Source organism: Bubalus bubalis, chromosome 1 (assembly GCF_019923935.1).
Source record: "Bubalus bubalis isolate 160015118507 breed Murrah chromosome 1, NDDB_SH_1, whole genome shotgun sequence".
Taxonomy (NCBI): Eukaryota; Metazoa; Chordata; class Mammalia; order Artiodactyla; family Bovidae; genus Bubalus; species Bubalus bubalis.
The window spans coordinates 19,658,391-19,685,231 of record NC_059157.1 but is presented as its reverse complement, the minus strand read 5'-3'; the positions used below and the strand labels follow the sequence as shown (position 1 = coordinate 19,685,231).

Genomic DNA, 26,841 nt, shown 5'->3' with positions numbered 1-26,841 from the left:
GTTTATAACACCTAAACTCATCAGAAAAAATATGATAAATTTTGGGCACTTTCTACATATATCTAGAAATAGGAAGAGTGTTTCTAGTACATATAACTCTAAAACACACCTCTTCCAAAAGTCTTCTGGAATCACAAGATTCCACATATTTGTTCTTTCTGGTCACCTTAACATGCATAGTATAAGGACTTCCCTGGTGGCGAAGTGGATAAGAATTTACCTGCCAATGCAGAAGACACAGGTTCAATCCCTGGTTGGGGAAGATCCCACGTGCCCTGGGACAACTAAGCCCAGGAGCCACAACTATCGAGCCTGTGCTCTAGAGCCAGGAACTGCAACTACTGAGCCCACAGACCTAGACTGTGCTCCTCAACAAGAGAAGCCACTGAAATGAGAACCCTGTGCGCGACAGCTAGAGAGTAGCCCCCGTTTGCCGCAACCAGAGAAAGCCCTCGCCAAACAACAAAGACCCGGCACAACCAAAAGGGAAAAAGACAAAACCAAAACACGCACAGTATAAAGTCAAACCATCCTTTCTTATACTTTTGATGCCAGTTGTGACCGCAGCGTCCATCACTGACATCGCTGGCTATTTAGCCTTACCTATGTGTACAATTTCAACTTGATGGGTGGATGCCTGTGCAAGCTGGTAGCGCATTTAAAAGAAGGGTCTTGAAAGCAGCAACACAACCATTGCACTGAGAAATGGACAAGAGAGAAGTTTAATCTATCCTTCTGCTAAAACACAATGGATACTTTACCTGGGTGCTAATAGCGCGTGGCAGTTGCCAATGGCAGTTTAGCTGGTTTGGAAAGTATGAATACAAGTGTAACATATTTTCTGAACTCATGAATCATTAGGCTCGTTGAAGGACACGTCTTTGAGGAAGTACTCAACTTGCTTCCCTGAACTAACCCCCCAGGGTGGGGTTTTCGTAATCGCGTTACCATCACTGTGGCTTTAGGCGTCACTTATGTGACTCACCTGGTTTGGGCTGCTTTAGACAACAGGTCCAGAGTTCAGTCTGCTGAAGGGCACTGACTGAGATCATTGTTTCCCAGGGCATGGCCTTTAAAGGTTAAACTGGTGGGGAGAGGCTCAGGAACATGTGACTTGCTATATTTAGGCTGCGTTCTTCCCTAGAAGAATCTGTTCCAGAGATCATTCTGGAACGCTTCTTGGTTCTAAGGAGAGGTTGGGCATCATCCCCTCACCCCCTACCCCGTCCCCATGCTGATGTCCATGAACTTGGAGGTAAGAACAGAATTTGCTAACTCTCAGTTGCAGCGGTTATTCGTATGATCACCACGTGTCTGTTGGAACACATTACACAACACCATGTGATGTGATGGAGACTTAATCTATTCAAGTTCCTCCTGTGTAAAGGAGGATAGGGCAGATGACCACTAAGGATCTCCCAGACTCTGACCAGCTCCGTGTGACTCTAAGCTGCTATGTAGAGTAGATCTCAGAATAAAGATTGCCCTTGTACAACACTCTTGACCAAGCTGATGCCAGACAGTTGGCAATTTACATGTGTGGGAGACTCTCACTGCGGGTGGGGAAAGTGGGGTGGAGACAAAGCATGTGCCTCAAAGTACTTATTTTAACCTTTTAAAAAACCTTTAAATGTTCCACTCATGTAAGGTGACTCTTTTCCTTTTGTTTCTTCGTGCTGGTGTAAAAAGCTATCAGCTAGGACACTTGTAAGCATCCGCATTGGAACTGTTGTTCCCAGGGACTTGGAGGGTTCTCAAAGTTTTAGTTATGCAATTTTCTTTGTTCTCAGATTGTGTCTTTAAAGTTCTTAAGTTTCTGTCTTTCATCCTAAACTTACTCCCCTGCGCAAGACATGTGCGTCTGGCACCTATGAGCCCACTAATATGTGTTTATTAATAATTAATTATAATGAATAATTATTGATTAATTATTATAATTAATAATAAGCTGTCATCTATTTAGACTTTATGCCAGTCCCCATTGCTCTAAGCATATATTATTTAATCCTCACAATAACCTCATGATTTACTCTTGTCCTATCTTACAGACAGGAATGGAAATTTTTGAGAGGCTGAGTAATTTGCCTAAAGTCACATACACGTGGGAAAACAGGATTCAGGCTCACATGCATTTGACTTGAGAGAGTCTATGTGCTTAATCACTATGCTGTATTGTCTCTCTTTCTTTGTTGAAAGGATGAATAATATGAGCTCTTTCACACTGAGAGGAGTGTAGTATTAGCAGATCTCCTCTGCTTGAAGACATGCTCTGTGATGGAGAGGAAGAGGCTTGGGGTTGGGGACTCTTTTACCAACTTTACCAGCAAAATAGACATCCGGTCCACAACCTAATAACATTTACAGAAGTTTAGAAATATGCACAAAGCAAAAGTCCAAGCTTTACAAGAGCACATTCAAGCAACATGACATATATTAAGCCCCTTATCATGGTTTCTCTTGGGGTACAGAATAGGAGTGGGAAGCAGGGCTAAAAGGCAATGAATAAATACCTAAGACAGGAGAGGGGATTCATGAAGGCCCAGTGATGGCGATATATGTGAGCTGAGAAATATAATGAACTTGACCTTTGCACTTGAGTATCTCCCCTCTGCCTTAGAAAGAATAAGAAGAGCCAGGACAAGGGAAAAATAGATCAGGTTAAGGCAAAACCTGGAAGGGTAAGGAAAGCAGGATTGACTGCCTCCTTCCTCACATTCAGGGGTTTTATTTGGTTCTAGAATGGAGGGGCTTTCCTGTAAACACAGCTACACGTAGATCGGCCCCATCAGGCATTTAAGTGTTGCCGGAGGATAAGGCCCCATTATCTCTATACTGGGGCTTCCCAAGTGGTGCTGGTGGTAAGGAATCTGCCTGCTAATGCAGGAGACATAAGAGATGCACGTTTGACCCTGGGCTGGGAAGATCCCCTAGAGGAGGAAATGGCAACCCAGTCCAGTATTCTTGCCTGGGAAATCCCATGGACTAAGAAGCCTGGCTGACCACAGTCCATGAGGTTGCAAAGAGTGGGACACGACTGAGGCAACTTAATGCATGCGTGCGCACACACACACATACACACACACAAACACACCCATATACTAAAGGAGAAGCCATTTCAGAACATGCGAACTAGAAAGCACAGTCAGAATCACTCTACAGATAAGAAAGCCAATGTTCAGGGTGGTTGAAGGACTAAACCAAGATGGCACAGCTGGTTTGGACCAAATCCCGAATGACAACCTAGCTCTCTTCCCATGGGCCCTCACCCTTTCCCCAGGCACATCTGCCTCAGCTGGGCTCTAGAAGCCCCTTGCACGTTGACTTCTCTCTGTTTCTCCTGTTGAAGTAGCGATGGATTTGCCTGACCAATATCTCTCCCCTTCATTACCTGGACTCAGAAGAGTCTTTTTAAAAATACGTCAATTTTTCTTCCAGTTTTATTGAGATATAATTGACACACAGCCCTGTAGAAGTTTAAGGTGTACAGCATTATGACTTGACCTACATAGTCCATTAAATGATGATCACAGTAAGTCTAGTGAACACTCATCGCCTCATATAGATACAGCATTAAAGAAATGGAAAAAATATGTCTCCTTGAGATGAGAAATCTCAGGATTTAGTCTCTTAACAACTTTCATATATAATATGTGGGAGTGTAGATTTTATTGACCATGTTGTATATTACATCCCTAGAACTCATTCATCTTATAACTGGAACTTTGTACCTTTTGACCATATCTGTCCAGTATGCCCTCTCCCTAAGAGGGAGAGAGCCTTGACTTTGGAAAAGTCATAAAAGTGAAGTGAAGTCGCTCAGTCGTGTCCGACTCTTTGGGACTCCATGGACTGTAGCCTATCAGGCTCCTCCGTCCATGGGATTTTCCAGGCAAGAGTGCTGGATTGGATTGCCATTTCCTTCTCCAGGGGATCTTCCCAACCCAGGAATCGAACCTGGGTCTCCTGCATTGCAGGCAGACGCTTTACTGTCTGAGCTACCAGGGAACCCCAACTTTGGAAGGTGCTCAGTAAATACCGGTGACAGTGATTACTGATACTATAGAAGATGTTCTTTGACCCTCCAAACACTTGGGTAAGGAAGTGAACTCCATACTACTTGTTCTAGATTGTTGTAGCTTCTTATTTTATTCTAGTTTTAGCTTAGGTGTAACTAGCTGTATACATGTGAACTGGCAGCCTTATCTTGGATTTAGTTTCTTCATTTATCCAAAGGATGGAGTGGTTTTTAGAGCTTTCTAGCCAAGGATTCTGTGATTAGGGCTCTTCTGGGACTCCAGAACTAATATTTTCCACCAAGGCAGGCATGGGAGAGTGCATGCTCACAACGGATGCTCTGGGTAGCTCATTTCAGTGGCTCAGTCTCACAGGACTCCTGTGTTATCTATGAATGAGCAGTGAGATCCTCACCAAGAGCAACGTGCCTTGTAGAGATGGACAATCCTTGCCTTCCAGGCATTGTCATCTTATTGGAGAAAAGATAGTATAGATAGAAAAGATAACAGTTAGAAGCGTGAGCGTGGGTGCATGTGTCCCTTCAGCCATGTCCAACTCTGTGTGACTCTATGGAATGAAGCCAGCCAGGCTCCTCTGTCCATGGGATTCTCCAAGCAAGAATACTGGAGTGGGTTGCCATTTCATTCTCCAGGGGATCTTCCCAACCCAGGGGTCAAACTGGGGTCTCCTGCATTGCAGGTGGATTCTTTAGTATCTGATCCACCAGGGAAGCCCGGGTAGAAGCAAAAACCAGGCTGGGAGTCCAAATGCCTGTGAATGGCCAGGGAAAGCTTCTCAGAGGAAAAGGGATGCTGGGCTCTGAAGGGAAGTAGGATTCTGATAACAAAGGCAATGAAATGCAACAGTACAGGTGAAAGTCACAGACCAAAGACACAGTCAAGGCACCCAACGGTTGCATCTGCAAAAAACTGTATCACTAGATCAAGAGATAAGGGGGCTCAGAACTCAGCTAGGGAGGTGACCAAATGAAGGCATTATTTACAGCAAATACTCAGAGGGTATTTGAGTGTCTATCTGCAATTGAAAGGATGAGACAGTGGATTAGAGAAGGTGTTTGGAGTTGGAGCCAAAAGCGGAGTGTGGCTGCGACAGGAGAATCCGCAGGAGCTGGGCACGTCCTGCGGGGTGGACTGTAGCTACCTGACCATCTGCAAGTGGACACAAACTCACTGGGAGTTAAAACCAAAACAGAATGAGGACATCCAACCTATCGAGAAGTGACACAAAACTGTTTGTGAATAACAGATGAGTGTTGGAGAATTAGGAGGTGAGCGGAGATCGTAGAACATCAGAATGATTTTTAAAGATAGCTTAAAAATTAAACTTTTCTAAACAAGAAATAGTGAATCTAAGAGAAGATAATGTTACTAAGAGCTCTTCTGCCCACATTGAAAGCATATATGTAACATCTGAACAATTATATTTTGCATTTGAATAAGTTCATGTGGCTATTAGAGTCAAAAAATAAACGTCTACGATCTCAGATGCAATTTAAGTCAGTGGGTTCCTGAAACTTGGAATAGTTTTCTCCCATATGGTTATTTTTATATATGTAAAGATTTATAGACGATAGATACATATCTGTATGTATGTACAGACACATAGATAAGTAGGTAGAAGCTCCAATACTTTCACCACCTGATGTGAAGAGCCAACTCACTGGAAAAGACCCTGATGCTGGGAAAGATTGAAGGCAGGAGAACAAAGAGTCGACAGAGGATGAGCTGGTTGGATGCAATCACCAACTCAATGGGCATGAATTTGAGGAAACTCCAGGAGACAGTGAAGGACAGGGGAGCCTGGAGTGCTGCAGTCCATGGGGTCACAAAGAGTTAGACACAACTTAGCGACTGAACAACAGCAATAAATATGACACTGAGTGGAAGTGGGATGATTAAATTTTTTTAAACATCAGAAATTTTTATTTTTTTAATTTATTTTATTTATATACTAATTATTATAACTGGACCAATATTGCTTTCTCCTCTCAGAAGTTTCCTTTTTTAAAATAAAATACTATAATCACTACAGTGAAAATACAAGAGGAAAAATATTTGAACTCGTATTTGAATCTACAACTTTCTACCATCTTTTCTGATTCATTTCTCCCTTTCTAAAATTGAGTTAATATGATCATTAAAAAAATTTTTTTGTAGTGTTTTTTTTTTCAAATCCCTTATGATTATACAGTGGAAGTGAGAAATAGATTTAAGGTCCTAGATCTGATAGATAGAGTGCCTGATGAACTATGGAATGAGGTTCATGACATTGTACAGGAGACAGGGATCAAGACCATCCCCATGGAAAAGAAATGCAAAAAAGCAAAATGGCTGTCTGGGGAGGCCTTACAAATAGCTGTGAAAAGAAGAGAAGTGAAAAACAAAGGAGAAAAGGAAAGATATAAACATCTGAATGCAGAGTTCCAAAGAATAGCAAGAAAAGACAAGAAAGCCTTCTTCAGCGATCGATGCAAAGAAATAGAGGAAAACAACAGAATGGGAAAGACTAGAGATCTCTTCAAGAAAATCAGAGATAACAAAGGAACATTTCATGCAAAGATGGGCTCGATAAAGGACAGAAATGGTATGGACCTAACAGAAGCAGAAGATATTAAAAAGAGATGGCAAGAATACACAGAAGAACTGTACAAAAAAGATCTTCACGACCCAGATAATCACAATGGTGTGATCACTGACCTAGAGCCAGACATCCTGGAATGTGAAGTCAAGTGGGCCTTAGAAAGCATCACTAAGAACAAAGCTAGTGGAGGTGATAGAATTCCAGTTTAGCTATTCCAAATCCTGAAAGATGATGCTGTGAAAGTGCTGCACTCAATATGCCAGCAAATTTGGAAAACTCAGCAGTGGCCACAGGACTGGAAAAGGTCAGTTTTCATTCCAATGCTAAAGAAAGGCAATGCCGAAGAATGCTCAAACTACCGCACAATTGCACTCATCTCACACGCTAGTAAAGTAATGCTCAAAATTCTCCAAGCCAGGCTTCAGCAATATGTGGACCGTGAACTTCCTGATGTTCAAGCTGGTTTTAGAAAAGGCAGAGGAGCCAGAGATCAAATTGCCAACATCCACTGGATCATGGAAAAAGCAAGAGAGTTCCAGAAAACATCTATTTCTGCTTTATTGACTATGCCAAAGCCTTTGACTGTGTGGATCACAATAAACTGTGGAAAATTCTGAAAGAGATGGGAATACCAGACCACCTGACCTGCCTCTTGAGAAACCTCTATGCAGGTCAGGAAGCAATAGTTAGAACTGGACATGGAACAACAGACTGGTTCCAAATAGGAAAAGGAGTACGTCAAGGCTGTATATTGTCACCCTGTTTATTTAACTTCTATGCAGAGTACATCATGAGAAACGCTGGACTGGAAGAAACACAAGCTGGAATCAAGATTGCTGGGAGAAATATCAATCACCTCAGATATGCAGATGACACCACCCTTATGGCAGAAAGTGAAGAGGAACTAAAAAGCTTCTTGATGAAAGTGAAAGAGGAGAGTGAAAAAGTTGGCTTAAAGCTCAACATTCAGAAAACGAAGATCATGGCATCTGGTCCCATCACTTCATGGGAAATAGATGGGGAAACAGTGTCAGACTTTATTTTTCTGGGCTCCAAAATTACTGAAGATGGTGACTGCAGCCATGAAATTAAAAGACGCTTACTCCTTGGAAGGAAAGTTATGACCAACCTAGATAGCATATTCAAAAGCAGAGACATTACTTTGCCAACAAAGGTCCGTCTAGTCAAGGCTATGGTTTTTCCTGTGGTCATGTATGGATGTGAGAGTTGGACTGTGAAGAAAGCTGAGCACTGAAGAATTGATGGTTTTGAACTGTGGTGTTGGAGAAGACTCTTGAGAGTCTCTTGGACTGCAAGGAGATCCAACCAGTCTATTCTAAAAGAGATCAGCCCTGGGATTTCTTTGGAAGGACTGATGCTAAAGCTGAAACTCCAGTACTTTGGCCACCTCATGTGAAGAGTTGACTCATTGGAAAAGACTCTGATACTGGGAGGGATTGGGGGCAAGAGGAGAAGGGGACGACAGAGGATGAGATGGCTGGATGGCATCACTGACTCGGTGGACATGAGTCTGAGTGAACTCAGGGAGTTGGTGATGGACAGGGAGGCCTGGCGTGCTGTGATTCATGGGGTCGCAAAGAGTCGGACAGGACTGAGCGACTGATCTGATCTGATCTGATGGTTGATTTGGGCTTCCCAGGTGGCACAGAGGTAAAGAATCCACCTGCCAAGTAGAAGATGCAGGTTTGGTCCCTGGGTCAGGAAGATTCCCCTGGAGAAGGGCATGGCCACCCACTCCAGTATTCTTGCCTGGTAAACTCTATGGACAGAGGAGCCTGGCAGGCTACATACAGTCCATGGGGTTGCCAAGAGTCAGACAAGACCGAGTGACTGATCACACATGTTGATTTACAATATTATGTAAGTTTCAGGTATACAGCATAATGATTCACAATTTTTAAGGGTTGTACTCTATATTTTATAAAATATATGTCATATTCTCTGTGCTATACAATATATCCTCATAGTTTTTTTTTATTTTTTAAAGATTTTTTTTGATGTGAACTATTTTTAAAATCTTTATTGACTGTATTACAATATTGCTTCTGTCTTATGTTTTGGTTTTTTAACCGCAGGCATGTGGAATCTTAGCTCCCCGACCAGGAATTGAACCCATACCCCCTGCATTAGAAGTTGAAGTCCCAACCACTGGACTGTCAGGGAAGTCCCTATTTTATGCATAATGGTTTGTTCTTCTTAATCCCCTAGCCTGATTTTGCCCCTCCCCACTTCCCTCTCCCCACTGGTAACCACTAGCTTCTTCTCGGCAAGTCTGTTTCTGTCTTGTTATATTCACTAGATTATTTATTTTCTAACTTTTTATTTTGTATTGGGGTATAGCTGATTCGGAGAAGGCAATGGCAGCCCACTCCAGTACTCTTGCCTGGAAAATCCCATGGACGGAGGAGCCTGGCGGGCTGCCGTCTATGGGATCACACAGTCGGACACGACTGAAGCGACTTAGCAGCAACAGCAGCGGCATAGCTGATTAACAAACAACGCTGTGATAGTTTCAGGTGAACAGAGAAGGGACTCAGCCATACATAGACATGTATCCGTTCTCCCCCAAGCTCCCTTTCCATCCAGGCTGCCACTTAACATTGAACAGAGTTTCACGTGCTGTACAGTAGGTCCTTGTTGGTTATCCATTTTAAATATAGCAGTATATTCACTAGTTTGTTTTATTTTTTAGATTCCATATAGAAGTTGCTGCTGCTGCTAAGTCACGTCAGTCGTGTCCAACTTTGTGCGACCCATAGACAGCAGCCCACCAGGCTCCCCCGTCCCTGGGTTCTCCAGGCAAGAACACTGGAGTGGGTTGCCATTTCCTTCTCCAATGAATGAAAGTGAAAAGTGAAAGTGAAGTCACTCAGTTGAGTCCGACTCTTCGTGACTGCATGGACTGCCGCCTACCAGGCTCCTCCGTCCATGGGATTTTCCAGGCAAGAGTACTGGAGTGGGGTGCCATTGCCTTCTCCACATAGAAGTTAAATCTTACAATACTGGTCTTTCTATTTCTGAGTTATTTCATAAGCATAACATACCATCCAAGTAGGATAGTTAGAGTCTTAATAGAATTCAGGAATAATTGCCCATCTCTTTGTTGGGCATGTCTTCTGTTCAGCAGGTAGCTACTTTTCCCTTCAATAGAGGGAAATGGCAGGAAAGAAACAGAATCGAAATTACTTGAATTAAAAAAAATTACTTGAATTTTAAAAATATATATATATTGTTCTGGAGAATATTATACCAATATCAATGGGACTCTCTTACATCTGTGATGCAGTAAGCAGCTTACAGCATAGTTCCCAATATATTTTATATTTAGAATCTCAGTACTGCTTTGTGATTATCAGGCTGGTATTAACATCCTCACTTCTCATTTAAATATAGGAAAACTGAGGCTCAAAGAGTTTATATGCATTGCCTGGGAATTCACAGTCAGTGAGCTACAGAGCTGTGATTGAAATTCAAATCTTCTGACCCCTGGTCCGGTGTTGCTCACTTGCTGTCACACACAAAAAAGCAGCCTTGATTTTGATCCTGCATTTGTAATGTTCTTCTCTAGTAGCTTGTTCTTCTCCTCAGGTCTGGAGATGCTGCTGACCTCCAACAAAAACGGTTGTCAAAGGCCAAGGCTCGACCCTGGCTCTCCCAAACAAAGGTTTCGGTCCAGAGCACACCACTCCGCTCACATGCTCTTATTTGCACAGAGAGGATTGGATTACAGGGTCATCTTTGTTCCCATCCACGCTTCCGTGTTCATTTGGATACAGAGAAAACTGTGCTTGGGATTTGCAAAGTACAGCTGAGTATTTCCTTGTTTCATCACTGGCATTTTTTTTTTTAACCCAATGGTACACCTGTCCTTTAAAACTTGACTATAGGAGTGGAGTTGTGGTTGAGTCTGAAAAATGTTGCGGGCTGAGTGTTTCCAGAGGGAAAGATACTCTGACGATGTCACTTGATAAGCTTTGTTTATGGAGGCAGGAACAAAGCTCTTTCGAGGAGATAGAAGTAAAGATTGATTTTCACTTGATGGTAGGGACCCTGAGGTTTTTTAAAAAACTTTTTACTTTGAAATAGATATTTACAGGAAGTTGCAAAGATAGTATGGAGAAGTCCTATGTAACTTTTAAGAGTGTGCTCCAATAGTTACTTGTGGCATAAATATAACACATCAAAACCAAGAAATTGGCATTGGTATAATGTGTATATGCTAGATCTTTCTAGCACATGCCAGACTATGCATCTAATACCCAAGGTGCAGAATTGTTCCTTCAACCACAAAAATCTCCCTTGTGCAAGCTCTTTATAGTTAAAACCCACCTACTTTCCCCAAACCACAAATGTTTTCCATCACTCTAATTTTGAAAATGTTAGATAAATAGAATTATACAGTATGTGACCTTTTGAGAAGGGCTTTTTTCACTCAGCTTAATATCCTTGAAATCCATCCAAGCGGTGGCGTGTTATCCATTGTTCATTTCTTTTTCTTGCTGATATAGTATGCCATAGTATGGATGTTCCACAGTTTGTTTAATCACTTACCTGTTGGAGGACATTTTGGTTGTCCTATCTGGGGGGCTGTTATGAACAAAGCAGGTATGAACAATCATGTACACATTTTTGTGTGTATATACGTTTTCATTTTTCTGGGGTCAATGCCCAAGCATGTGATTGCTGGATCATATGGTAAGTGTGCGTTTAGTTTTTAAAGAAAACTACCAAATTATTTTTCAGGGTGTCTGTACTACCTTATCGGAGAAGGCAATGGCACCCTACTCCCGTACTTTTGCCTAGAAAATCCCATGGATAGAGGAGCCTGGTAGGCTGCAGTCCATGGGGTTGCTAAGAGTTGGACACGACTGAGCGACTTCACTTTCACTTTTCACTTTCATGCATTGGAGAAGGAAATGGCAACCCACTCCAGTGTTCTTGCCTGGAGAATCCCAGGGACGGGGGAGCCTGGTGGGCTGCCGTCTATTGGGTCGCACAGAGTTGGACACGACTGAAGTGACTTAGCAGCAGCAGTAGTACTGCCTTATATTCCTACCAGCAATGTATGAAAGATTCTGAGTTATTTATCTTCTCATCTCCCCCCTGCCCTTGGCCCAGCACCTAGAAAGGCACTGCCCATAGAAGACACTCAGTACATGGTTGTCTGCATGAATGGCTAAGGACCCCAACAACCTGCTGGTACATCCCTGTTCCAGGATTCCATTCCCAGTCATAATTGAGGACTTTAAGTAGCTTTGAATAATCCTGTCAGTCTGAATTTAGATATACCAATCCAAACTAAGCCACAGAAGGGGGTCTCCTATGAACCTGCTCAAATGGAGGCATTAGTAGCTTTATTTCCCTCCCATGCTCCTCTGCTCATAGAAAAATGAGGAGGTCAAATATTTCCAACACCAAGCTCCCTCTCTAGGGTTTGGCACCTTGTACCTCTCTTGATCTGAGAAGGAACAACGATGACCTTGCAGACTCGGCTGTACCCAAAGGAGCCATGTGGTGTGGACCAAGGTCAGTGTGCGGGACACCAGGAAGACAGCTACCCCTATTCTCCCAGCCCACAGTCACCCATTAGCCATAGAGAAGAGATGCTTGGAGCTACGCTGTGAGTTTTCCAGAATGCTGATTCCTCCACGGAGAACTCCTCTGAGGAGCGCTTCCCAAAGTATAATCCATGGTGTAACAAAGACCATTATTTGCTCTGTCAAAGATTTGGTTTTCTCCTCTGTAGAACATGAATACCGGGAACTGATAAAGTTGTTTGTAGAGTCAATGAAATGACACATGTGGAAAGAACCTGTCCAGGGCTGGGCTCCCTGGAACTATTGGTTCCCAATATCATTTCCTCTTTCCTCTTCTCAATAACTAGACAGACATGAGTTCTGGAGTTCTTGTTACACCTTCCATCCTCTTTTCTGCCTATTTGGCTCCTCTGCCTCAAAATCCTGTTCAAGTCTCATCTCCCTTGCCATCTTCCTCTCAAAAGTTTGCCTTACCTTGTGGACTTCCTGGTTTCTTAGAGCAGAGTGGTCCTGGATGAGCTTAAACTCAAGGTGTCCTTAAGTGAGTTGTTTTTCCTGGAAGCAGGACCCAGAATGGGATCCTTGCCTAGAAAGTTTTAGGTGCTAAGACACCCAGGGGACCAAAGGAAGAGATGGTGACAATGGAGGGGTGTCACTGGGAGAGAAAAGTCATCCTTCTCCTCATCTCTGTTTTCCACAGGGACCAATCTGGCTCTCGGATGGTGAGGGCCAGAGTAACACAGCTCTTATGTGCAGCACTGGGGGACCAGCCTGGCTCTCAGATGGTGAGAGCCAGAGTAACGCAACTCTTCTGTGAAGCACTGGGAGGCAGGGCAGGTGTGGAGACATGGGAAGACAGATCCTGGGCAGGGAGCGCAGCCTTTCCACAGTGGAGATCAGGTGGATGCCCAGTGGGGGAAGAACAAGCCCAGAATTGTTCAGAGACATCAAAGACATTCCCATGGGACTCTGAGATCCTTGGAGGAGGATTTTGAGAAGACTTTACATAGACAAAAAGGATGATGAGACAGCAGAATTTATGACCTCATTCACACTCACCAGCTGATTACACTTCGAAGTAATGCAAACCACTCCACTCACTGCCTAACATCCACTTGCCAGGTAGTAGAGTCAATCCTGCACAGGTATGCGGGCGCTTCCTGTGTGTTGTGGATTGCCTGATACAGCAACTGGTGCCTGGAACTCCGCTGCCTTCTAGAGTTTGAGATTCAGAGAAAATGGGGAGAAGAGAACAATTTACTGTTTGTTAGGACTTCATCTGCACCAATAAATCCTGTTCCACAATTCAATTTCCCAAACCCAATCTCTACCACCTATGGCATTTTTCTCTCCTTCTTGCACTTTAATGAAGGTTTCTGCATTAATTTTGCACGGGTTTTTACAAAACTTAGTTGATGTAGAATTGTACTGAGAAACACCTAATAATGTTTTGGTTCCCAAGTGGCCAAGAGAGGGTTTTAACCTGTCTGTGTCTAACTTCAGTTCAGTCTCTCAATCGTGTCTGACTCATTATGACCCCATGGACTGCAGCATGCCAGGCTTCCCCGTCCATCACCAGCTCCCAGAGCTTGCTCAAACTCATGTCCATCGAGTCTGTGATGCCATCTATCCATCTCATCCTCTGTCATCCCCTTCTCCTCTAGCCTTCAATCTTTCCCAGCATTAGAGTCTTTTCCAATGAGTCGGTTCTTCCCAACAGGTGGCCAAAGTACTGGAGTTTCAGCTTCAGCATCCGTCCTTCCAATGAATATTCAGGACTGATTTCCTTCAGGATGGACTGGTTTGGATCTCCTTGCAGTCTAAGGGAATCCCAAGAGTCTTCTCCAACACCACAGTTCCAAAACATCAATTCTTCAGCGTTCAACTTTCTTTATGGTCCAACTCTCACATCCATATATGACTACTGGAAAAATCATAGCTTTGACTATAAAGACCTTTGTTGGCAAAGTAATGTCTCTGCTTTTTAATATGCTGTCTAGGTTGGTCATAGCTTTTCTTCCAAGGAGCAAGTGTCTTTTAATTTCATAGCTGCAGTCACCATCTCCAGTGATTTTGGAGCCCAAAAATATAATTTGTTTCTCCACCCATTTGCCATGAAGTGATGGGACTAGATGCTGTGATTTTAGTTCTTTGAATGTTGAGTTTTAAGTCAGCTTTTCCACTCTTTTCTTTCACTTTTATCAAGAGGCTCTTTAGTTCCTCTTCACTTTCTGCCGTAAGGGTGGTGTCATCTGTGTATCTGAGGTTATTGATATTTCTCCCGGCAGTCTTGATTCCAGCTTGTGCTTCCTCCAGCCTGGCGTTTCGCATGATGTTCTCTGCATGTACGTTAAATGAACTTACATGGGTTAAAACTAAGATAAGAGCTGTCACCAGGGATTATTCAGTTTAGCTGTATTCGCACTCAGTTCTTTTTAAGAACTGGGCTTCCCTGATGGCTCAGTGGTAAAGAACCCACCAGCCAAAACAGGAGATGCAGGTTCAACGCCTGGGTCAGGAGTATCCCCTGGAAAAGGAAATGGCAACCCATCCAGTATTCTTGCCTGGGAAATCCCATGGACAGAGGAGCCTGGTGGATTATAGTCCCTGGGGTCACAAAGAGTCAGACACAACTTTGCAACTAAACAACCACTTTTTAAGAATTGGTAACTTCTTGAGTTATTGAAGCCATTACTGCTAACATAAGAATTTAGGGATCCGAACTTCCTAGAAATTCTGAATGAATGTCTTTTCATTTGATTCCAATCTTTTTTTTTTAAGTGAGATGCTCAAGTCACTTCCTGAGTTCAGTCACTGAACTTGTAGGTTGTCTGGCTGCCTCCCTGAGGTCTTCGTTGACCAAGGAATCAGCTGTGAGATCTGACTGAGTGTTCAGACTGGTGTCTGTTATCACATAACTTTTGTTTGTGGCCTGGAGAGCTCAAGGATTGGCCACAGAGAACAGGCAGGGTCTACCCCGTGGTGGCATGGATGAGCTTCCAGGATGAATGACTCTTGACAGGCGTCCACTTTCAGTTTCAAAGCAAGTGCCTGGCAGCATTCTTCTTAGGCACATGGGTGGCTTCCCCTTCCTTCTCCGAGGTGATTACATAGTATTTCTCACAGCCTACAGCTAGCTTGGAAAGTGAAAGTGTTAGTCGCTCAGTGGTGTCTGACTGTTTGCGGCCCCATGGACTGTAGCCCCACGAGGCTCCTCTGTCCATGGAATTTCCCAGGCAAGCATCCTGGAGTGAATAGCCCCAAACCTTTTAAATACAAATGACATGGAGGACGCTAGGGCCCTGGGGACAGTGGCCACGGCCACAGCGCTGTCACCCTCTGCCGTCCAGGTGCACGGCTGGATTTCATTGAATGCCCCATGTTCTTGGCACACGAAGAACCTTACGTGTGGTCCGGTGGGTTGGGCTGGTCTCCTGCTTGTGTCAATGCTAAACCGGCAGGATTCTTCTGCTGCCCGGGAGGCTGCCAGTGGCCCCTGGCTCAGACTTGAGATGCCCTTTTGTTCCTCACCACTTGGCCCTGGAAACAGCTGTCTTCTGACAGGCTTATCAGGAACAGACTGTTCTCGGAGCTCCAAAGCTCTTGCCAAAGAAATAAATGACCAATTCTTTCCCAAAGTGGGTCTTACTCCAGGAGTGCCTGTGAGCGGCTCACAGGGGGCAATAGATAAGTATCTGTTGAGGAAACTGGGTACACAGAACATCTTCTGGATCGCTTACCTGCTTGAAAACATTCTCATGTGGTGGTAAGTTTGGCTTATGAGAAGCTCTAGTGAACCTGGACTGCAGAGCCTAGATGCCTTCTTTCGATGTTGCTCCCAAGCAGTGGATGACCATGCAGAAGGTTGGATGGAATGGAGCCATATGGCAGAGTGCTGGGAGCTGGGGAGGCTGACAGACAGCATTTCTTTCCAGGAGCTCCCATGTGCCAGGCCCTGAACCAGGCATGTTACGTGCATTATTCACTTTATCTGCATAGCAGTGTCCTAAGGAGGAAATGAGGCCCTGCTTTAGTGATGGGCTTCCCTGGTGGCTCAGCTGGTAAAGAATCTGCCTGCAATGCAGGAGACCTGGGTTCAATCCCTGGGTTGGGAAGATCCCCTGGAGAAGGGAAAGGCTACCCACTCCAGTATTCGGGCCTGGAGAATTCCATGGACTATATAGTCCATGCAGTCACAAAGAGTTGGACACGACTGAATGACTTTCACTTCACTTTAGTGACGAGGAATTGCGACTTAGAGAGGGGGAGTCACTTGCTTGAGGTCACACAGCTTGTACAGGGCAGAGCCTGAGGTAGGAGTTCTGTCGAGACCTCTGCTGTTGCCATTGTCCTGTGGTCAGGTAGCTGCTGGGCTCAGGGTGAGTCAGGATGAACCAGGCCCTTCTGGGCTTCCTCACTCTGAGCTCTTCTGAGAAAAATTCAAGATACAATAAACAATGCTTATTTAAAGTAAAGTAAAAAAAAAAAAAATTTTCTTTACCTGTGCTGGGTCTTCAAGCTGCATGTGGGGAGGCTTCTTTAGTTGCTGCTCATGGGACCTAGAGTCCACGGGCTCAGTAGACGAGGCACCAAGGCTTCTCTAGTTGTGGCGCTCGGGCTTGGCTGCCCTGTGGCATGTGGGATCCTAGCTCCCCAACCAGGGTTCGAACCCATGTTCCCTGCATTGGAAGGGGGATTCTTAACAGCTGGACCACCAGGAAGGTCCCCAACAGCATGCTTTAGACTTGCGTAGCACTTGAACTTACAGAGTAATTTCACACCAGTGTTTCACTGGCTCTTCACAGTAACTTAGTGAGTTACTAGCAATGGCAACCCACTCCAGTCCTCGTGCCTGGAAAATCCCACGGACGGAGGAGCCTGGAAGGCTGCAGTCCATGGGGTCGCTGAGGGTCAGACACGACTGAGCGACTTCACTTTCACTTTTCACTCTCATGCATCGGAGAAGGAAATGGCAACCCACTCCAGTGTTCTTGCCTGGAGAATCCCAGGGACGGGGGAGCCTGATGGGCTGCCGTCTATGGGGTCGCACAGAGTCAGACACGACTGAAGTGACTTAGCAGCAGCAGCCACATATCACCAATGAGGACTTCCGTGGTGGCTCAGACAGTAAAGCATCTGCCTACAATGTGGGAGACCTGGGTTCAGTCCCTGGGTCAGGAAGATCTCCTGGAGAAGGAAATGGCAACCCACTCCAGTACTCTTGCCTGGAAAATCCCGTAGATGGAGGAGCCTGGTGGGCTACAGTCCGTGGGGTCGCAAAGAATCGGACACGACTGAGCGACTTCACTCACTCACTCATCACCAATGAGAAACTGAGGTTTGACAGGACACAGAGAGGTTGGCCTAGAACTCAGAACACCTCATGATGAACCTAGAGCTCTTTTTACAGAGCACTTTTATTAAGCATTGTGAAAAAATGTTAATACAACTTTAATTTCAAATATAAAATACTAGACTGGAAGCTCCTTACATCAGAAATAAATAAGATTTATCTTTGTGTCTTTAGCACACCGCCCAGGGTGGGGCTTACTGCAGGTTATCAATATCCCTAAAAATCTATGCCATTGGTAACTGTGAGTCCTCTGTCTATAAAGCAAAGAGCCTCATAGTCCTGGCTTCAGAGTTGTTCCTTTTTTTTTAAGAGTTGTTCCTTAACCATAATTGAGTGTCACGTTTATTTTTAGTGCAGCAATTTGTAACTAGAACAGTGGATTAAAAATGTTTTAGTGGTAGACAACTCTTTTTCAAAGGAAATCTTAGGCAGAATCTTGACCCAGGAAATGGCTTTTAACAGAGTTTACTGGACAATTGTATCTTCATCTGGTGGAAAATATTTCATGGGAAACTCCTGCAAACTGTCTTGGCTGTCCCAGATCGCCAAGGTGCACGATCTGAAGATCACCAAGTGAATTACCTAGATTGACCTGAGGACTGTTCATCTCTTAACCTTGTCAAACATTAAGGTGCTAGGTGGGGGAAAGGAAGAAGGAAAAGAAGAGGAGAGGGAAGAAGGGTGGGTGTCTGGTCTCAACCTCAAGGACCTAGGCTGGAGGACATATTTTAGAGGGCACAGTCTGGATCACATAGTCTAGAAGACACAGGCTTGAAGACACATAAAACAACTGGAAAGACACCCCATGACTATTCTTGTGTTTTATTTGCAGCCCTAGATTCTCACAGCAGACAACGCTGTCAAGGAAAAGCCCAGCCTTGTACCAAGTTATCAATATCAGCTGCGACCCGGTGAGGGGAGCCATCCATCCTCACAGAGACATTAGCACGTCTTGACTCGCCCTTGGAGCCTCTATTTGAAAGGTTCATCCATCTGCATGCAGCACTAATGACACTGGCCTTGATCTGAACAGCAGAGAACTTCGTTTTGCTCGTTCCCTGTTAGGAGGTGGGCGTCACTTTGTCGCTGGGGCGGCAGCCTCCTGTTCAAAGCAACCGACACAAGTCAGTCAAAGGTGAGATGAGTTCTGATTTTTATCTCCAGGTTGTGAAAGGAGAGTTGGCATGAAAGAGCCTGACATCCCTCCTCTAAATGTGTGTTAAATGCACTGCAAGGTGAGAAGTGATTTCATTTTCTAAATTATGGGGCAACAGACTTAAACAACAGAATTGGGTGGGGCGGGGGGGGAGGATGGTGTAAGATGACTTGCAAGTTAATAATACAGTTACGAGGTTGCTCTCTTAAAGTTTCCCTCTGGTTGAACCGTCTTTGCCTCTGCCCTTCCTTCCTGACCATAGACTGGGCTGCTCCTGGGGAACTGCAGTATTGGCGCTTGTACTGTGAATAAATCGAGTAGTGGGTATTGACATCTTGCCCCAGAATCCTTGGGAGGAAAACTTCCAGCCTCCTAAAGTCGCACTATGTAGTTCTGGCCTTATTTACTTGGGCTTCTACTTGTGAAATCTCCAGTTCAGGCCAACAGGCATTTTTTTCTTTTTTAGCCCTAATATGCGCTGGACACTAGGCAAAGAGCTAGGGATAGACACATGAGTAACACCCACGTCTCCTTAGCTTATCAGGGAAAAATTATAGGTTTATAACTAAAGCAACCAGGACACAATTAATTTTTAATCACTGTTATTTTGAGATATGTAAACCAGAGAGCTATTTTGTCTTGGGATGTCTAAACAGGTGTCACAGAGTCAGGGGGCTTCCCTGGTGGCTCAGATGGTAAAGAACCTGTCCACAGTGTGGGAGACACATGTTCAGTTCCTGGGTCAGGAAGATCCCCTGGAGGAGGGCATGGCAACCCACTCCAGTATTCTTGCCTGGAGAATCCCATGGACAGAGGAGCCTGGCAGAATACAGTCTATGGGGCTGCAAAGAGTCAGACACGACTGGGCAACTAACACTTTCTTAAGAAAACAAGAGGAAGGCACTTGCAATTTAAACAAAAGACAACTAAGATCTCACAAAATGCTAAGTCACTTCAGTTGTATCTGACTCTGCGCTACCCTATGGACTGTAGCCAGCCAGGCTCCTCTGCCCATGGGATTCTCCAGGCAACAATACTGAAGTGAACTGCCATGCCCTCCTCCAGGGGATCCTCCTGACCTAAGGATCAAACCTCAGTCTCTTATGTCTCTTGCATTGGCAGGCAGGTTCTTTACCACTAGCACCACCTGGGAAGCCCTCTCACAAAATGATATACAAGTATCCTGTGAGTGTAAACTCTCCTCTGAAATGGAAGAATGAGGCCATTGGATTAGCTGATTTCCTTAGATCCTGATTTTCGATTCATCACTGCAGGATTCTGACAATAAGTGCTTGGAGGTCAGAGTTTTATCGTCTAAACAGGTTTTCTTCTCCTCCTCTTATTGCATTTAGATCAGAAAGCAATGTAGAGAAGCAAGTTATATGGAATTAAAGTTGGCTTGCAATCATAGCTAAGTTCTATTATCTGCATCTTGCATGCAGGATGTATTATGTCAAAATATTGACCAGTGAACATACAGAGTGTACTGAAGTTTCTTTACTTATGAACAGGTTAGATTTATAATGTTATTCTTTTGTTAGAATTTTATTTTATTATGGTACGTGCATGCTAAGTCGCTTCATTTGTGTCCAATTCTGTGTGATCTCATGGACTGTAACCCGCCAGGCTCCTCTGTCCACGGGATTCTCCAGGCAAGAATACTGGAGTGGGTTGCCATTTCCTTCTGCAGGTGATCTTCCCCACCCAAGAATTGAACCTGGGTCTCCCTCATTTAAGGCAGATTCCTTACCATCTGAACCACCAGGGGAGCAAAACAATCTTGTTGACTGTAAATAAATGTTGCATGCCAGATCTCGAGAACTTATTCACCTTGTTTAACTGAAACTTTACTACGCCTGTTGCTTAACAGCTCCCCATTTTTCCCTCCCCCGCATCCCCTGAAAACCACTATTTCACTTCGGTTTTCAGGTCCTTCTTAGATCTAGTTGTTTGCAAGTTCAAAGTGTCTCCAAACCACCAACATTTGACATTTTCTCACCACTGTCAATATTCTTATTTCTATATTAGTTTCATTGGAAATTCCACCTCTTCTTACAAGGACCTTCAACATTCTTATTATTTTTGATTCCATCAGATATAATGAGGTTAATACTATTTGCAAAATTCATTAAAATAAAAAACAGAACAAATCTTTCATTCTCTACTGACAGAGGTCAAGAGAAGACTTGGTCTTGGAGTAACATGGCTTCTCCAAATGTCTAGAACTTCATATACAAACTCAGAGTCACTTACAGGTATTAAGAATGATCCCCAAGCTCAGGAATTAAGACCTGGCCTCCCTAAGCCTTCTACTCCACCATCCTGGGGCTCCAGAGGGGGCCTGAGGGCCTCACCCCTCAGTACCATTCAATATTTACAGCTTCATCACCAATAAAGGAATTTCCTACATATGAACCTCGAGTTGCAAACTTTCAAAGATGTAACTGTGCATGCCAGCCCCACTATGCCAGCTGTTGTACTGTACTACTGTACTTTTAAGGTATTATACCATAAAACTAAAAATGTTTTCTCTATTTTTTTTTTGTTTTTATATATGTGTTATTTTTGTGAAAAGTATTATAAATCTATTATGTGCTAAGTCGCTTCAGTTGTGTCTGACTCATGGTGACCCCATGGACTGTGGCCCACCAGGCTCCTCTGTCCATGGGATTCTGCAGGCAAACTCTGGAGCAGGTTGCCCTCCTCCTGGGAATCTTCCTGATTCAGGGATGGAAACTGTGTCTCTTGCATCTCCTGCATTGGCAGATGTGTTCTTCACCCCTAGTGCCACCTGGGAAGCTCAAACCTATTACAGTAAGTACTATATAACTGTATTAGTTGGGTACCTAAGCTAACTTTGTTGGACTTTCAAATTGGACTTAAGATGTGCTCTCGGAGTGAACGAAACTTGTTCATATGTAGGAGACTTCGTCTACTTGTCTTGAGTCCAGTAGGGTTAATCTCAGCCTGCCCTGCATCCCAGGTTATCCTAAGAAGCCTCAGCCTCTCAGGTCATCCCCCATCTCCCACACTCTAATCCCTATAGGTTCTGAGTACCCACTATTCTATCTCTGTCTCTTTCAGCTTCCTAACTCTTGAAACTTTTCTACCGTGTCTCCACAATTTCTTGTCCATCATTAGCAAAATCCCACATACCATCATCTCTCCTCTTTGCCTGAATCTCCCCTGAGGATGGGCTTCCTCAGGAGCCCCTCAAGAAGTGACTATTTTTCTCCTGTAGTCTTTGTAGCCCCAGGCCTAGAGGAGAGTTCAGTGTTTGCTGCGATGCCCCTGGACCCTTAAGGCCCTTTTCTTCCTCCCCTCACTACAGATCACCAGCTTTGACTTTCATATCAGCTTGTGTTGCTCAGCACCCTTCATCGTTGCTGACTTGGATGAAGGAGGACACTTCCCCACTTATATCTTAGGTTTCTTAGCTCCTGGTTTGCCGTTACTCTTTTTGATCTTTCTCTAATCTGAATGTTTGGTGATTTCTGGGTTCCTAAACATACATGGTCTTTCCCCCACCCTGGCCTTTCCAGTCCTGTGACCTCCTCTCCTCCAGCTCAACCACCCACTCCCCAGTCACACTTCATCCACACCAGGTGGGAGGCAAGGTACTTAGTGCAGATGTGGGAGGAGGTAGATGGATTGGTAGGGTCTGTGGTCCTCTCCTGCACACGAAGTCTTCTCAGGAAATAAGAAGCAAGGTCATCAGCCGAGAGTGAGATGAGACAGAAGGGTTGAAGAGGGAAGAGAAATCAAGAATGAATTAGGAATGAGTGTTTAGGATTTGGGTGAGGTGTCCTTGGGGAACTTGCTTAACCTGTACACCTCACTCTCCTAATTTATAAAATGGGGGTAAAAATAGTAGCTAATTTAGTGGTATGTTGTGAGGACTATTATACTTCATCAAATCCAAGATGTCATCCATTGGAAGGTGTATCTTTCCTTCATGGGCTTCCCTGGTGGCTCAGACAGTAAAGCGTCTGCCTGCAATGCAGGAGAACCGGGTTCGGTTCCTGGCTTGGGAAGATCCCCTGGAGAAGGAAATGGCAATCCACTCCAGAACTTTTGCCTGGAAAATCCCATGGACGGAGGAGCTTGATAGGCTACGGTCCACGGGGTCGCAAAGAGTCGGACACGACTGAGCGACCTCACTTTCACTTTACTTCATGCACCACTAATACAGAAAAATATCCACCAATGTCTGAGCACCAGGATTGTTAGATGTGGCCTGATTTCCCAGATGTTAAAATGTGAAACAAAATACATCATACAATCAATGAAGTGTGGTAAATGTTTTAAATGAATCATACACTTATGGGATGAAGTGTGTCCTCCCAAAACTAGTATGTTGAAATTTAAACCCCTAGTCCTCAGAATGTGACTATATTTAGAGATAAGGTCTTTAAAGAGGTAATTAAGTAAAATTACATCATAGGAATGTACACTAAGCCAACATGAACGGGGTCTCTATATGAAGAGACGACTAGGACAGAGCCACCTGTGAGCCTGGGAGAGAACCCTCTGAAGAAATAACCTTGATCTTGAACTTTGAGCCTCCAGAACATTGTGAAAATAATTTTCTGCTGTTTAGTCCACCTAGTCTGTGGTACTTTGTTATGGCAGCCCTACCAAACTACTATGCTGTGCTGTTCTTAGTCGCTCAGTCATGTCAGACTCTTTGTGACCCCGTGGACTGTAGCCCGCCAGGGTCCTCTGTCAGTGGGATTCTCCAGGCAAGAATACTGGAGTGGATTGCCATGCCTTCCTCCAGGGGATCTTTCCAACCCAGGGATCAAACCCAGGTCTCCCACATTGCAGGTGGATTCTTTATAGTCTGAGCCCCCAGGGAAGCCCTACCAAACTACTATAGATCCTTCAATAAAGCTTTCTAAGACTCAGGACAAGGAACTCAGATATGTGACAGCCCTGTCTCAGACCTCCAACCCACCCTCCCAGGGTCCCTTCTACTCCATCAACCCAGCCCCAAGTTGGAGCTTCCCTTCCACTTGGGTCTCCATTCCCCAAGAAGTCGTCTACTTGGCACATGAGAGCTATATGTAAACTAGATCCATTACCACTTGACTTCTTAATTTTTTTTTTAATTTCACTTATGTGGCCAGAAGGGGAAAGTGTGATGAGCTTTAGATCAACACCCTGTTAGCAGGATTCAGACCAAAGTACACAGTTCACACTTAGCTCAAACCATATTTAGCAAAACTGATGGTCGGCACTTGACATTAAAAAGGTCTATAACAGCAGATTGTCTAGATTAATTAGCTCTCTGAAAAGGACGGACACCTTCCCACCCCCCACACCCTTGACTTTTTTTCTAGACCGATTTGACATTTGTGCATAATATGAAGAAAGATTGTTAAGCCTGTAACGTGGCTGCTAAGAGGCTTCAGTTCATGTTTGCTAATCTCCTGTATGGTGAAACACTGGCACCAGGACAAACCCTCATTCACATTGGAACAAAGCGCTAGTTATGTGTGTTGAAATTCCTTCGAGAAAATGTCTTGCAGGCCATTGGGGGAGTGCATGAATGCTGGAAATACTTCACCAAGTGTTGCTCAACATCCTGGGAAGACGGTCTCCTGGCATCTGGACGCTCACCCTGGAGACGGGTTGCAGCCCTCTGGGGCACGTGGGTCTGGTGAGGACAGAAGGAGCATGGGTGGAGGAGGGGGTGGACATGGAGTTGGATGTTTTCTCTGTAATTGTTCCAGACTGGGCTGGAGCCAGCCCCAGACTGCCCACTTGCTTAGTCCATTGAGAGTATCTAACCCCAATGCTGGGAAAGATTGAGGGCAAAAGGAGAAGGGGGCAGCAGAGGATGAGATGGTTAGACAGCATCGCCGACTCAATGGACATGAATTTGATCAAACTCCAGGAGAGATGGAGAACAGAGAAGCCTGGCATGCTGCAGTCCATGGGGTCGCAAAGAGTCAGACACAACTTAGCAACTGAATAGCAGCCACAAAGTCAGGTTTATCACCAAGGCTGCCACCTTCCCTGCTGGGAACCAGATTTTCCTGTTTTCCGATTATACGTCCAAGTTACATATGTGGGTTTCTTCAGCTTTGACTTGAAGAAGTAAGAGGGTGGAGAAACAGAGGAAAGGTTTTTGATCAACACTGAAGGTGTGAAATGGTTAGGTGGGAGTCCCTGGGTGGAGGACGCAAGCCAGATCCATTATGGCTCCAGTTGTGTGCTGAGCTGTGTCTGACTCTTTGCGACCCTGTGGACGGTAGCCCACAGGTTCCTCTTTCCCTGGACTTCCCAGGCCAGAATACTGCAGAAGGTTGCCATTTCCTCCTCCAGGGGATCTTTCTGACCCAGAGATCAAACCTGGTGTCTCCTGCAATGACAGGCAGATTCTTCACCACTGCGTACCTAGGAAGCCCAGTTGTGTGGAGGTAACTCCAACAGATGGGTTTGAGGAAGTGACCTTAGGGAGCAGAGGATGGCGGGTGGGATCACCCACTTCCTATGGGGTGATGTGATAAGTGCACACGACCAGAAGGGAGAGGAGAATGGTGCAGAGCTAGAGCAGGGCTTGGCATGGTGACCAGAAGCATCAGCACCACCTGGGAAAAATGCAAATGCTCAGCCCCGCCCCAGGTCTGCTGAATCGGGAACTTTGGGAGTCGACGCCAGTCATCTGCTTGAACAGATCCACCTGGTAATTTTGATGCTGGCTACAGTGTGTTAGGAGCCCTTCTGGATGAGGACGAGACAGTCCTGGTATTAATGGTTGGGGGAGAGTTTGGGGGGAGGAAAGAGTAGAGAATGGACTCAAAGGCAAAAAGATGTTCTGCTCCATACACATGAAAAGTGATGAGGGATCCCAGGATCAATGAAGAAGACTAGTTTCTTCTATTGTGGGTCAAGACTACAGCTTCCCAGGATTTCCCTGCTGGTCCAGTGGCTAAGATTCTGAGCTAACAATGCAGGGGGCCCAGGTTCGATGCCTAGTCAGGGAACTAGATCCCACATGCCACAATTAAAGATTTCGCATATTGCAATGAAGATCCCATATGCTGCTGCTAAGAATCGGTATAGCCAAAGAAATAAGCAAATATTTTTTAAAAAGGACTTTAGCGCTCAAGGTATCTTGAATCCTTAGTTCGCATATACTGACCACAGATGTCGATGCAGAAGTTTTAAGGAGAGATGTGGCCAATAAGAGTAAAAGAACAAATGTGCATGCAAATTACTCTTAGAAATTAGAGAAAGGGAATTACATGGCTGAGATCCATGTGCAAATGGAGGGTGGCTCATTTGTTCTTTCCCCTCTACTCTGGTCTGTTATGGGCTGAATGGTGGCCCTCAAAAGCCAAGCCCATGTCCTAACCTCCAGAACATGTGAATGCAACCTTATTAGAAAAAGAGTCTTTGCAGATGTAATCAAATTAAGGACCTCCAGCTAAGATCATCCTCGATTATGTAGGTGAGCCCTGAGTCCAAGGAACTGTCATCATGAGATACAGAAGAGGAGAGAGACACACAGAGAAGGAGATGAGAAGCAGGAGCCTGAGAAAGAAGAAGATGGAGGCAGAGACTGGAGCTACACAGCCATGCTGAACCTAGAGCCTGTTACACAGAATGAAGTAAGTAAAAAAACAGATATCGTATATTAATGCATATGTGTGGAATCTGGAAAAACGGTACTGATGAACCTATTATCAGGGCAGGAATAGAGATGCAGATGCATAGAACAGACAGGTGGACACAGAGGGGGAAGAAGGTGGGATGAATGAAGAGGGTAGCACTGATGTATATCCACTACCACATGTAAACTAGGTGCTGGTGGGACCCTGCCGTTTAACACAAGGAGCTCAGCTCAGTGCTCTGTGACAACCTAGAGGGGTGGGATGGGGCAGGGGTGGGAGGGTCAAGAGGGAGGCAATATATGTCTACTTAGAGCTGATTCATGTTGCTGTACAGCAGAAACCAATGCAACACTGTAAAGCAATTACCCTCCAATTAAAAAGAAAGTTTTTAAAAATGGAGGGAAAAAAAGTTAAAAAGAAGATGGAGGCAGAGATTGGAGTTAAACAGCCATAGACCAAGGAATGCCTGAGCCACCAGAAGCTGGAAGAGGCCGAGAAACTTTCTCTCGGAGAGACTTCAGAGTGAGTGCGGCCCTG

At 44.7% G+C, this 26,841-nt stretch overlaps 2 long non-coding RNA genes across 5 annotated transcripts in view; both read left to right on the top strand.

Annotated features, from left to right (window-relative positions):
* The first annotated feature begins 538 nt into the window (after positions 1-538).
* LOC112583456 lies at positions 539-20,307 on the top strand. The gene is made up of 4 exons (XR_003107531.3): positions 539-1,255; positions 18,359-18,594; positions 18,691-18,761; positions 19,805-20,307. It is a non-coding gene; the product is annotated as an uncharacterized LOC112583456 (long non-coding RNA).
* A 1,129-nt stretch (positions 20,308-21,436) lies between these two features.
* Positions 21,437-26,841, top strand: part of LOC112583455 — a 32,784-nt gene continuing 27,379 nt past the window's right edge. For 3 of the 4 annotated variants that reach the window (XR_003107528.3, XR_003107530.3, XR_003107527.3), the window contains exons 1-2: positions 23,472-24,344; positions 26,142-26,301. This is a non-coding gene — a long non-coding RNA (uncharacterized LOC112583455). Of the gene's footprint in view, positions 21,497-23,471; positions 24,345-26,141; positions 26,302-26,841 lie in introns of those variants that run through there. The other variant, XR_003107529.3, reaches the window with a different exon arrangement.